This window comes from Rhinopithecus roxellana, chromosome 5, assembly GCF_007565055.1.
Source record: "Rhinopithecus roxellana isolate Shanxi Qingling chromosome 5, ASM756505v1, whole genome shotgun sequence".
Classification (NCBI taxonomy): Eukaryota; Metazoa; Chordata; class Mammalia; order Primates; family Cercopithecidae; genus Rhinopithecus; species Rhinopithecus roxellana.
Window position 1 is genome coordinate 44,852,776 of NC_044553.1, and position 13,111 is coordinate 44,865,886.

A 13,111-nucleotide genomic window follows, 5' to 3' on the forward strand; every position below is an offset into this window, starting at 1 on the left:
CCAGAGGCTGAGTGTTTGCGCCTCTGTTGAGGAGAAGACCCTCTCAACCTTCCCACCTCATCTCCCGTCTTCCCAGAAGACAGAGAGCTCTCCCCATTTGGCTCTGCCAGCGACGTGCCCTGCTCTTGTTTCTTGGTGAACACTGTGGCTTTGTGTTGCCTTGAAGCTGCAGGGACACTGGCCTTAGTGACAGGTGCTATGGCAGGGAATGTGGGTTTTTCTGAAACAGCCCAATCCAGTTGCGTCAAAGGGCCTATTGTGAGCAGCTGGCGGGGCTGGAGCCTTTCTTAGCAGCTTGGAGCAGCAGCCGGGGGCCCTGCTCCCGCAGAAGAGAGGAAGGCCTGGCAGGCAGCATGGTGCGGCGAAAGGGCACTTTCTTGGCTGGGGGTAGGAGGCATTCCGCAAACGTTTTTGTGCCGGCTCCTGTGCTAAGTCCTGAGGCCAAGAAGATAAGTATGTCCTTGCCTTGGAGGAATTTGCAGTTTTCTGGGTGAGACAATGATGATACAATATTTCAGGTGTTAGGATCCATCCCTGTCAGACGGAATCTGGGAACACAGAGAAGGAAATAACTGACTGCTTAGGAGGTGACAGTGAAGTAGGAGGCTTGAAAGATAAAGAGGAGGTCCTGCTGACCTCTAGGCCTGTGGTCCTGGCCAACCCATTTTACTCATTCATAATTATGGGGCACCTACTGCATTCCAGGCACTGTTCTAGACAGTAGGAGTATAGTAGTGAACAAAGCAGTCAACCAAATCTGTCATCCATAGAACTTACATTCTAGTGGGACAAGAATGAAAGTAAACAAAATAATTAAGTACATTTTATAGAGGTTAGGAGGTGGTAAGTGCTGATGGAGACAAAGTAAAAGAAAGGGATGGGGTGCCAGGAAGTAGGCAGTATTTTTTCTTGTGCATGTATTTTATATGATTATAAAATAAAATACAATGATACGATATAAATGTCATAAATGGAGTCATGACATAGTGACCTCTTGAAATACAAGCCTTGCTTTGGGGTTAACCATGAATGTGGTCAACTATAAAAAAGAAAGCTTCTCATTGACAGCGAAGTGTTTGATACTGTCCCTAAGTTTACCATAGGCCTCTGTCTGTCCTTGCCGTCTCCTTCCCACTTTCTACCAAGGACAGAGAGCTCCTGTGCTGATGCAAGTGATGAATGCCAGGGAAAGGAAGTAGGGAGAAAGGAAAATGAAGTTCTGACTAGAGAAAGTGAGAAGAAGTAAAATTGCTGATCTGCCTACAAAGAGTGGATGAGTTCCACTAAAAAGATCCAGAAAAACAGCTAGTTCTGCAGCAGGGAAAAAATAAGGGGGATATGGGACCTCTGGAAAATAAGGTGCCACTCAGAGACAAATGGGGTCCTAGTATCCTAGAGAAGGACTAGCAGCCAGTTTGAATGGGCTTTCACTGGCCAAAAATGGGAACAACTGGAGCATCAAACAGAATAATGACAGTCGTGGGTTATAACACAATGAATATTTTAAAAAATCCTTATGTTTATAGTAATAATTGGAGAAGAGGAGTAGAGGCGCAAGATGAGAGGATAAAAAAGGGAAGGCTCCTTTTTTTTTGATAGAACACTAGCTAATCAGTTCAGAAAATCTGTTTTGTAACCTCCAGGTATACTCATCAATAGATGCAAAAATAAGTTAGTGAAAAATTATTGTAGGATACTCTCAAAGTATCACCCCAACGGATTACTGATTCTAAAGGGACAGTACCTTCACAGTGGAGTAGGCAGGCAGCCAGCATTTCAACTGAGTGATTCAAACTAGCTTCACCAATAGTGGGACGAGCTGATGTTACATGACTTCTGAGGTGATTCAGCTAAGAGGTGCACAACATCACATACGTAATATTCATGCCAAACTTGTTTAACTGAATCTAATAATAAGGAAACAGAAAACCAGAATTTGGGACATTCTACAAAACAATTGGCCTGAATCCCTCAATAAATTCAGTGTTATTTTTAAAAAAGATGAGAATTTGTTGCAGATAACAGACTAAAGAGACCTAACATTAAATGTAATGAGTGAACCTGGATTAGATCTTGGCAAAATAAAAAAATAAATAAATAAAATCCTATAAAATATATGCTGGGATGGCTATACAATTTTTTATATGCACTATATATTACATATTATTAAATAAATGTTACTTTTCTTGTGATAATGGTACTATGGTTATGTAGCTGAGTGGCTCTTTCAGCTTCTGTGTAACTTCGAACATTCTCCAAAGACAAAGTTTGGGAGTAAAAGTCCTAAACAGAGAGTGGAAGTGGTCAGGCTTCAGCTGCTGCACACCTGCTGATGAACAGGATTGAGTGGGGACATCTGTCACTAGGCAGTGTCCCCTTCTGTCCTCACTGCTCCTCTCCCTGCCTATCCCTTTTAGAGCTGATGACTTGGTCCAAGACATGGGCCTGGGCTGTGTCCAGGTGCTCAGAGCTGCTTAGAACACTTTTTGAAGAAGTGGCCTAAGCTGGAGTGAGGGACAGGACAAGGGCCTGGTGGTTGTGCCTGTTGGTACAGATGGTAGAGGAACTGGGGAATATAGTCTTTTGGAGTTAGACCCAAGCTTCATGCCTTGGGAGATGTTTGTGAAAGTTTTCTGAGTGCCAAAACTGGGGTATTAGGTGCTGGAGGACCCTGGAGGGTCTGTAACCACTGAAGAAGAATCAAGTGATCCCACAGAAGGAGCCTCGTGTGTTTAGCTGTGTTGAATGGAGTCAACAAATTGTGTGCCAGTTTGCCTGTTTGTCTTGAATAGTGCTTTTCAAACTTGTCAATAGGACCCTCTTTGAAAAAAAATCAAAATGTTTTACTGAACCCTCATATGCAAACCAAGCAAAAGTGGTGCTAATGGGGGCCCGAGTCCTCCCAGTCTCCCTTTACCCCTCAGCCCCCAGACACCTTCCTGTGGATACTTGAGAACTCCAAGGCCCTGAGGAGCACAGGACAGGCACTGCTGGGATAGCCTATGCACCAGGATACTTCTTACACCAGGTGGACCAGGCGTGCAGTCTAAGTGCCTGTGTGTGACACATTGGTGACTCATTGCAGAAGAACTGGGGTAGAGGGGAGGAGGGTGGGGCTGTTGTTTCCCTAGGGATGAAGTCCTTGGGTGGTGTCTGCCCTTGAAGTTTCTAGGGGTAACTGGGAGGTTGCTCTGAGTGATTTCATCACCATGTCCTGGCCAGGTTCCTGGCATGAGTCACTGAGGGCCAGGGCCATGCACCGGCAAGGAGACTCTGTAGGGGCCACTTCCTTGGATGTGGTTTCAACATGGCTTCCCCTCCTTGGAACCCATGGAATTGCAAGATGCCAAAACTCTGGATGACCCTACCTGGTCACATGACTTTGGTTCCTTTGAAGAGGGGTTGTCTGTGTGCAAAGGCCAGGGGATTGGAGCTGGCTCAGATATGTGAATAGAAAGTTGTAAATGGCCCAATTGACTTCTGTTGAAGTGAGACTTCTTAAGGATTTCCAGGGTCCTGTTGGAGCTGCAAATGACGAGGGCAGCCTGGGCCTTCCTCAGACTTTCACACTGTTGTGGGAGGTGTTTAATATTGCAGGAATGCCACAGTGTCATGGGACAGCTGGCCATGCATAGAGGCTCCTGCCATTTGGGCCATTCTTTCGTCTGCTGTTCTCCAGTCATTGGAGAGAGGAATTACTCCCAATGTAGGTGTGTTGTGGATGGCATATTTTGCCCATTTACACAAAGGTGTATTTGGAGGCTGTTGGATGCAATTACAACAGGGTCAGCACCTTCTGATGGAGTCAAGGGTTTGTGGGGGTGTATTTGGAGGTTTCCTACCCCTAAGGCAGATCCCCTGGCTGCCTGTTCCTTTTAGTCCTTCAGGAGACATCAACTGCCCCGAGACTGCTTTCTGCTGACCACAGATGAGCTCCCAAATGCACAGCTTCCTCATCCTTAAAGTAGACACAACGATGTTTGGTTTCAAAGAGTAAATGAGCTAATATATGCAAAATACCCACCACAGTGTCTGGTTTGTCATATGGATTAAAGAGGTAATGACTAAACGCTGAATCTCTTCCCTTTGAATGCCAAACTCAGTGGCCCTGGGTCTTTGTTTTTACCCCCTTAGACCTTCTGGAGTTATTCTCCTGCCTGAAGCTGCCTGTCCTGCCTCTCCTCCTTCCTGACTTTATTTTCCACACACATAGCATCTCTTCCCTCCTCTTAACCCTTGCTGAGGCCCTAGCCATGCTTGGAGTCCCTTCCCTGCCATGTCTCAGTTTATCCAAGTCTTCCCTGTCCTTCAAGGCTCAGCTAAAGGCCCACTTCCCTTCTGGTAACTTCCCTGACTTCCATGTGCTGTGGTCACTCTTCCCTTAACCTACAGGACACCCAGGCTTCCCCTTTCATTTGGCACCTAGCCATGTACTGCTAAGAACTCCACGTAGGCATACATATATATTTTTTGCAAAATTTGTGTATAACATATATGTAGGCACATACACACAGAGAAATTAGGTTGAGTCGTTTTATTCTCTCTTCCCAAAACCTAGGTCTCTGCCTTGCACATAGTAGGTGCTTAATGAATGCTTGTTGATTATGATGGTTGAATTTTATATTAGCTTCCTAGGGCTGCCACAACAAAGCATGAAAAATGAGATGGCTTCAGTAACCGAATGTATTCTGTCACAGTTCTGGAGTTCAGACGTCTGGGATCAAGGTGCTGGTGGTGCCCCCTCCGAAGGCTCTAGCGGGAGAGTTCTTCTTTGCCTCTTCCAGCTGCTGGTAGCTCTTGGTGATCCTTGCCTTGTGGCAGTATCACTCCAATCTTCACATGACATTTTCATGTTTCTGTGTTCAGATTTTCCCCTTTTTACAGGGACATCAATAGGGCCCAGTCTAATGGCTTTATCTTAGCTCGACCTGCTCTTCATATAAGGTCAAATTCCTGGGTACTGGGGGTTAGGACTCCAGCGTATCTTTTTGGGGGACGCTATTCAACCCATAACTAGGTTCTTTGAGGAAATCACCTTGAATGATACTAACAACTCAGATGAATTAGCCGTGGGCTTTTATTCAAATATTGAACATTAAAAATCATTAATATGGGAGGGTGCTGATTAGTTTATGGGCACAAATTACATGTTGAGAAATTGATAAATGTAGTACATAAGGTTTATAAACATGCCAACATTCAAATTAAAATTGGTAATAAATAGTTTTGAAATTAAGTACCTATTGTTTTCAAAAAACTCTATGAATTTATGTATCCATATTCTTATCCATAGTCATGCGCAACAGATTCCTATGTGTATATGCAGGGACACACACACACACACACACACACACACACACACACACAGACAGAACCCACACCAGCTATTGCAGACTTAGCATATTGAATCAGAGCCTCACTGCACAGTTGAATTTTAGGGAATCTGATTTGAGTTGCTTCTGAGTCTTTATGATGGTAAAGTCCTGTGCGAATAGATAAAATAGCTTGAGGCAGATACTGTTTTAAATAGCTATTGACATCCCCACTTTGGAGGTGTCCTTCAGTGACCTGTTGTTTTTAAAGAATCTGTTTTCTCTCTAGACCTTTGAGAACGCTGAGTGAGAGAGAGCAGATGCATGTGTATGGATGTAGAGTTGGGAATTTTCATAACCCAATAAAATGTTGAAAAGGAGGAAGTCTTTGCCAGTAGGTTTTATAGTCTTCTTTCCTTTAAAAGCCTTGGATGAATAAGCCTGCTGAGTTCTCCTCCTTGGTGTGACTGTTTATACAACCTCGCAGGCTGTTGCCAAGTGAGCGAGTGTGCTGCCATGATTCAGAGCTTCAGGTGGGGGCTGGGCTGCCCTTTGTGACAGCACACCAGGGACTCTGCATGCCCCTCAGAGATAACAGCCCCTGGAGGATGGGGAGAGACCTAGGGTTTGAGTCGCGGCTTCCTCATGAACCCCTGTGGTGGTTGGGCCAGTAGGTTATCTCTAGGGGTCTTCATTGCTTCTTCTAGCAAATAGAAGTGTTAGTCTAGAGCCAATGTTTTTCCACACATTCCTTTATTCACGTTGGTAAATGTGGAAGTGCTCTTAGTAAAGCAGTCAAGGTGCAGCGGGTGGAGCTGAAATAAGATCAGGGCTATGTTGGCTGCCTCTAGCAGGCCACCAACTCTTCACCTGACAACCTTGACAGACACGGAGGAGGAGCTGGGAATAGTGTCTGAAAACCCACTGGACTATACAACTCTTTTCCATTTTTTCTAACCTTCTGAGACTTTGTGATTCACTCCCCATGAAGAGAAACCAAGGACTGTTTGGGGGCGACTATTACGCTGTCAGAGTCAATTTGACAACTGTGATGAGAACAGCAAAAAGACCAAGAAGAGGGTGGCCAGACAGACAGACTCATTCAGATAGACATGTAGAGTTGAGTAGGAACCCAGATACTAAAAACTCACACCACTGATACTAGAAACTCCCGGTATCTACTAGTATGCTATCAGCACACTAGGTGTTTTGTGTATTTTATTCCGTGTATTCCTTAGACTGCCCACTGAAATTGGTGGTATGATCCCCATTTTGCTGTTAAGGACCCTGAAGCTCTTTAAAGTACAGAAAATAACTTTCTTAGGGGCACACAGCTAGTAGACAGTGGATTTGCAATTCCAGCTCAGGTCTGTGACAGGCCATGTTGCCATGGGAATATTGACTTGCATGCTTTCTCCTATCAGAGAAACTCTGTTTAGGATATTTACATTGTATCAGTCAAGGTTACCTAAGGTGTGTACTATACCCATGGGTTCCAGAAAAGCAGTTCCTGATTTTTTTTTTCTCCCATGTATTCTTCCCTTTTCCGCTGGGGTTATTAGGCCTAAGCAACTACTGTCTGCATTGAAGCTGTACACTAGCTGCACACTAGTCTGCATCGAAGCTGTACACTAGCTGTACACTAGCACTCCTGTCAGGGTGCTATCATTACAAATGCCACTCTCTTTGGGACTTCTACTTGGCTAGAAGCTTTCCTTTTCCTTCTCATCTTAAGCTTTGAAAGTGATCTTTTCTCCTGAGTTTACTGAGGAAGTGAGCACTATTCAGTCTTTGAGACTGTCAGAATTAACTAAATTAGTTTTATTTTTTAGAAACAGGGTCTCACTATGTCATCCAGGCTGGAGCGCAGTGGCTGTTCCCAGGTGCAATCATAGCACACGATTGCCTTGAACACCTGGGCTCGAGTATTCCTCCTGTCTCAGCCTCTCAGGTAGCTGGGACTACAAGCATACACCACTGTGCCTGGTCAAGTATTTGATAAGCCGAAGGTTTCAGTTTTTCTGAGAATACGGGGCTGCCCATTTCTCCCTATTTCTTTCCCAGGCTCTGGAAAGGCCCTTCAGGCTCAGAGGTGATGTTCATTTTTGTCCAAGAAAGCAAAACAGTGTCAAGTATGAGTAATGACCTGGGCCAAATAATTTGCTGAGATAGATACACAGGTTGGACAAGCCAGAGCACATTCCTGAAGTGCCAGCCTCTGCCTGCAAGATGGGCAGGGAACCCAGTGGCTCTGTGCTCAGCAGTCCTGGGTTAGCTGCTGCCCTCTGGCTGGAGAAAAGAAGTCTGAAGTCAGAAGTTTTAGAAATAACTTGGCTTCCAGTCTGGAAGTCACACGAGTCACGTTATGGCCCTTCTCAATCATATTGGCAGCCAGGATGTGTGACCAGCTGCCCATCCTGGCTGGTGGGGCGGGGGACTGGCTGTGTTAGTCTGCTATTGTCAGTTTGATGTACGTTGAGCAGCATTTCTGCTCTTATTTCCCCTAAGAACCCTGATTGACCAAGGGATTTTCTTGTTTTGCACTGATTAATCCTCAGTGTCAAAGATGACTATACTCCAAATATTCCATCTTTCTTTTTCCCTTCAAAATGTATTTATGAAGCGTCTGTTTATCCTGGGTACCAGAGATAGAGCAGTGAATAAGGCAGATGTAGTCCCTGCCTTTGTGGAGCTTGTTGCATTGTAGGATCCTATATTCTCATTTAAGATTTGGACAATATCGTTGGCCTTGTTAACCCAGACTCTTCGATGGCCAGTAAATCCCTTAGGAGAGGAATTTAGGCTGAGTTAGTTTTCTGTAGCTGCTCTTTCTTTCTAAGGCACTGGCTACCAGATGTATCTTTAGGGAGGTCAGCCATAGTATGGGTAGATTTTAAGCTGTGAACACTCACGGGGAACAGCTTAATCCAGAGATTTTGTGTATGTGTTGAGAGTATGGAATGCCCTTTCAGTCAATTTTCCTTCTTTGTAATAACTTTCTTTTTATTCTACACATTTATTTGGCCTTTTATTTTCTTTTGTTTTTTGAGACAGAGTCTCACTCTGTTGCCCAGGCTGGAGTGCAGTGGCGCAATCTCAGGTCACTGCAAGCCCACCTCCCGGGTTCATGCCATTCTCCTGCCTCAGCCTCCAGAGTAGCTGGGACTACAGGTGCCCGCCACCACGCCCGGCCAATTTTTTTTGTATTTTTAGTGGAGATGGGGTTTCACTGTGTTAGCCAGGATGGTCTTGATCTCCTAACCTTGTGATCCACCCGCCTCGGCCTCCCAAAGTGCTGGGATTATAGGCATGAGCCACCGTGCCTGGCCAGGCCTTTTATTTTCAAGCAGATTTTGTCTAGTATTGTTCCATGCCCAGGAGGCTTTTAATACGTCTAGAGTACATTTTTTAAAATTTGATTTTTTAATACCAAGTAGAATTATAAGGAGGCTTTTGATTTTTAATTTAAATTAAATTTAATTTAATTTTCTTGAGATAGGGTCTTGCTCTGTCACCCAGGCTGGAGTGTAGTGGTGTGATCACGGCTTACTGTAGCCTCAACCTCCTGGGCTCAAGCAATCTTCCCACCTTAGCCTTCCAAGTAGCTGGGACTACAGGCACACACCACCACATCCAGCTAATTTTTGCATTTTTTGCAGAGATGGATTTTCACCATGTTGCCCAGGCTGGTCTCAAAACGCTTGGGCTCAAGCAATCTGCCTGCCTTGGCTTCCCAAAGTGCTGGGATTATAAGTATGAGCCACTGTGCCTGGCCATAAGGAGGTTTTAAAAAACTTAATTTTGGAGAGTTTCAAACATACAAAATGAGACTGGATCGTATAATGAGTCACTGGCCCTTTCCCCAGCACCACCTACCTCAATACATGGCCAATCCTGCCTCATCTGCATCCATGCTGTATAAGGAAATAAATATACATCATCTGTATCTCAGCATGTTTCTCTAAAAGAGCCTGTTTCTTAATATCATCATAATGCTCTTCTGCCTAAAACGTAATACTTTTCTTATTGAGAGGTATTTTAAAGGATACAAGAGGAGAGAAATTTAGCCCCAAACATCTTGCGCAGCATATCAGCTTTTTTCTTTTTTTCCTGTGTTCAGTTTTTGACCAAAAGCATGCTGACATTTTATAAAAATGATAGCCATCTCTGCTCCTAGCAGCTTTTCTGGGTATACATGTTGTGACTGGGGTAAACATCAACTAACTGTCTATTCCTCCATCTAAGAAGAATAACAGGTATTCACTTCATTTGGACCATATTTATGTACCCTGAGTAATTCCCAGACCTCTCTCAACTTCTAAAGTTCCCTATTTATTCAGCAAATAGTTATTGAGAGACCATTGCATGTCAGTCACTGTTAGATCTGGGAATTATGGTGGAAAAGAAGACAAACTGGGCCCTGGACTTGCTGGAATTTACCGTTGATAGGGAAGCAGGCCTTCCCCACACAAGGATACTGACATATCCCAACAGTCGCTGGGCTGCAGCTGTGGCGAGTGTTGTGGGGAAGCGCTGTGAGAGTGGACCGAGAAGACCTCAGGGGTCCGAAGGGTCAGGGAAGGCGTTCTTGATTCTTGAGGAAGCAACATTTGAGCCCAGCAGTGCAGATCGAGGGAACAGCACGTGTGATTACCTTGAAACAAGAAGGAGGTTTGCTCCTAAAGGAACAGAAGGGAGACAGTGAGGCAGGTGTGGGGTTGGGGATGGGCGGGGGCAGTGGAAAGGGCCCCCCACCCTAGGGCTGCCTTTTCCAAATGGCCCTGAGACCTGAAGGCAGGCTCTTGGCTTCCCTACGACTGGAGACCCTGGGATACCACATGGAGACGTGAGTTCCAGTTGCTCTCCTGACTGTAGCACTGTAGTGAAAAAAGAGCTCCAATTTGGAAAGACATAGGCAGGCACTTGCAGGCTGTTACCCTGGAAGAAGAGAAGTCATACTATTTACACAGTAGGGTCACTGTGAGGATTAAAGAAAATATTATATATTATATATATAATATGTATGTTACATTATATATATGTTATATAACATATATGTTACAATGTATGTTATATGTTATATATAATAAAATCACCTGACAACAAATTTCTTCCCCCTCCTCTTTCTTCAGTAACGTTCTTCTTCACTTTTCCTGTCAGGGCCCATCAGCTCCTTGGGCTGCCTCAGGAGAACTCTCCCCTGGCATGGAGAGGACTCCATCTCCACTGCGGGTAGAGTCCTGGGGCCATGCCCTTCCCGGGGCCCTTTTATTTAGACTCTGACATTTACACAAATGATCAATTCAAACATAATGCTTTTTTCTTTTTGCCAAAAAACATTCAAAGTCCACAAAAGAACATGAAGGAAAAAGTGAAATCTCATTTTCCTGAGGAAACTGTCGTTAGAGATCTGGATTCCATCTTTCTAGAAGTTTTACATACACAAACACACAGTCTTAAAAAACAAAAATTTGAAATTTATGATTTTTCACTCAGTGTATCTTGATCTCTTTCTGTGTGTACAACTTTGAGACCTGGGCTGCTCAGGAGTGTTCTACAGACCTCATTGTTCCTGGCATTGCTTGTGTTTTCCCCGCTCCATGGCGGCCTCATCTCCCTGCCTAGGCCAGGGGCAGGATCCTCTGTGTCCAGCCATCTGAGTTTTCCTACAAGCCAGTTCACCTCTGAAAGCCTCTGCTTTGCAGAGATGCGTTTCACCAAAGCTCTGTGTCGTAATCGGCTTGTTTTTGAGGAACTGCGTGGAGTCTGTGACTGAAAGATCTTGCTTTTGTTTCCTGGTATTTGGGGAATTTCATTAGAGCTTTTCCTCTTCCTGGTTATGTGTCCGGTAAACTGGGGATAACTTAATGCCAGCTTGTGACTCTGCTGCAAACTATTTAACAGCTCAGTTACCCAAACTTAAGCATAAATGTCAGGGTAGCATCGGTGCTTTTGGGACCCAGCTGTAAGGGACTCAGGGGGAAGTGTTTACCAGAAGCAAGTACAAGGAATCACAGCCCCTTGCATCTATCTCTTTCCAAGTGTGGGAAGAAGGGCGAGAAGCAATGGTTGTTATATTGTCTTACTTTTTAAAAAGCTTACATTGAAACGAAGCAAAACAAAACAAAAAACAAGCAAGATAGAAAGGTATAAAGAAAATGGCAAAAGTCCATCCTGATCTCTAGCTCCCCCATGCCACCCAAGGTTCCCTCCTTAGAGACCTGGAAGATTCATCATCATCACGTAGCTTTCTAGACCTTTCTTTGATTTTGCAAACTTTGAATGAATGGGATCATAAAGTACTTACTGTTCTGCCACAATGAATGATTTCCAAATGCAAATTAAAGTTTTGTGTGTTAAAAAATATTTTGTGGGCCAGGTGCGGTGGCTCATGTTTGTAATCCCAGCACTTTGGGAGGCCAAAGCAGGCAGATCACTTGAGATCAGGAATTTGAGACCAATCTGGTCAAGATGGTGAAACCTTGTCTCTACTAAAAATATAAAAATTGGCCGGGTGCAGTGGCTTACGCCTGTAATCCCAGCACTTTGTGGGGCTGAGGTGGGTGGATCACAAGGTCAAGAGATCAAGACCATCCTGGCCAACACGGTGAAACCCCGTCTCTGCTGAGAATACAAAAATTAGTTGGGCATGGTGGCACATGCCTGTAGTCCCAGCTGCGCAGGAGGCTGAGGCAGGAGAATTGGTTGAACCCAGGAGGCGGAAGTTGCAGTGAGCCGAGATTGCGCCACTGCACTCCAGCCTGGCAACAGAGTGAGACTCTGTCTCAAAAGCAAACAAACAAAATACAAAAATTAGCTAGTGTGGTGGTACACACTTGTAATTCCAGCTACTTGGAAGACTGCGGCAGGAGAATCACTTGAACCTGGGAGGTGGAGGTTGCAGTGAGCCAAGATCACGCCACTACACTCCAGCCTGGGTGACAGAGTGAGACTCCGTCTCAAAAAAAAGCGTTTTTTTTTTTTTTTCTTTTAATACATGGCAAGAATCTCTGTGTAAAGGCAGTTGAAAAGTTAGCAGGAGAGCAGAATTACCCTTATGGAATTTGGGTTTCTGTGCTGTGGGATTGTCGAGGTACCTGGGTCCACCCCAGGGAAAATTGAGAGAAGACCAGTTTGTCTGAAGTCTCAGTTCTTGATCTTGGATTTTTTCTTACTTCTGTCCCTTCCATGTTGTGAAGGCCCCTACTCTGTCCCCCTGCGTCTAAACATAACCTGCGGTATGAGGAGGTGCTTAATGTCAGACAGAATCACAGAGCCAGGCTTGAATGTAGATGTGTGTCTATAAGCAAGTTGCCTAACCTCTTTGAACTTCAGTTTTCTCAGCTATGAAGTGGAAAGTTCAGAAAGGACAATTGCTGTGTCACAGAGTGGTTGCGAACATTAAATGTGCTTAGGAATATTTCTGGCTTATAGTAGGCGCTCAACAAATCTTAATATACCCCTTTCCTGCTTGCTAAGCCTTCATCTATAAAAGCGTGTTAAGGCTTGGAGATGTTACTGTTTCTCAAGGGTATTTGCATTTCAACAATGACCAAAACTTTAACTGAAGGAATTAAGAACCAGCCAACAGGACTGGGAGGATACTTTTGGGCTGCAGTCGCACCATCTCTTCCTGGCTTTTCAGAAATATTTCATGAATGGTCACAACAGGTTATGTACTAACACTACCCCCTTTTCTCAGAACTTGGCCCCAGGACCAGCCCTACCCTCAGAGGACAGTTTGGCTGCTAGATGACTGCCAGCCTCAACCTTGTGCGTTGTAGGCCATGTATTTAGTG

The 13,111-nt window shown here is 44.6% G+C and overlaps 1 protein-coding gene across 2 annotated transcripts in view; it reads left to right on the top strand.

Moving 5' to 3' along the window:
* MYZAP (myocardial zonula adherens protein) overlaps nucleotides 1-13,111 on the top strand; it is a 94,968-nt gene that overhangs the window by 12,773 nt on the left and 69,084 nt on the right. The gene's annotated exons all lie outside the window — the stretch shown is intronic.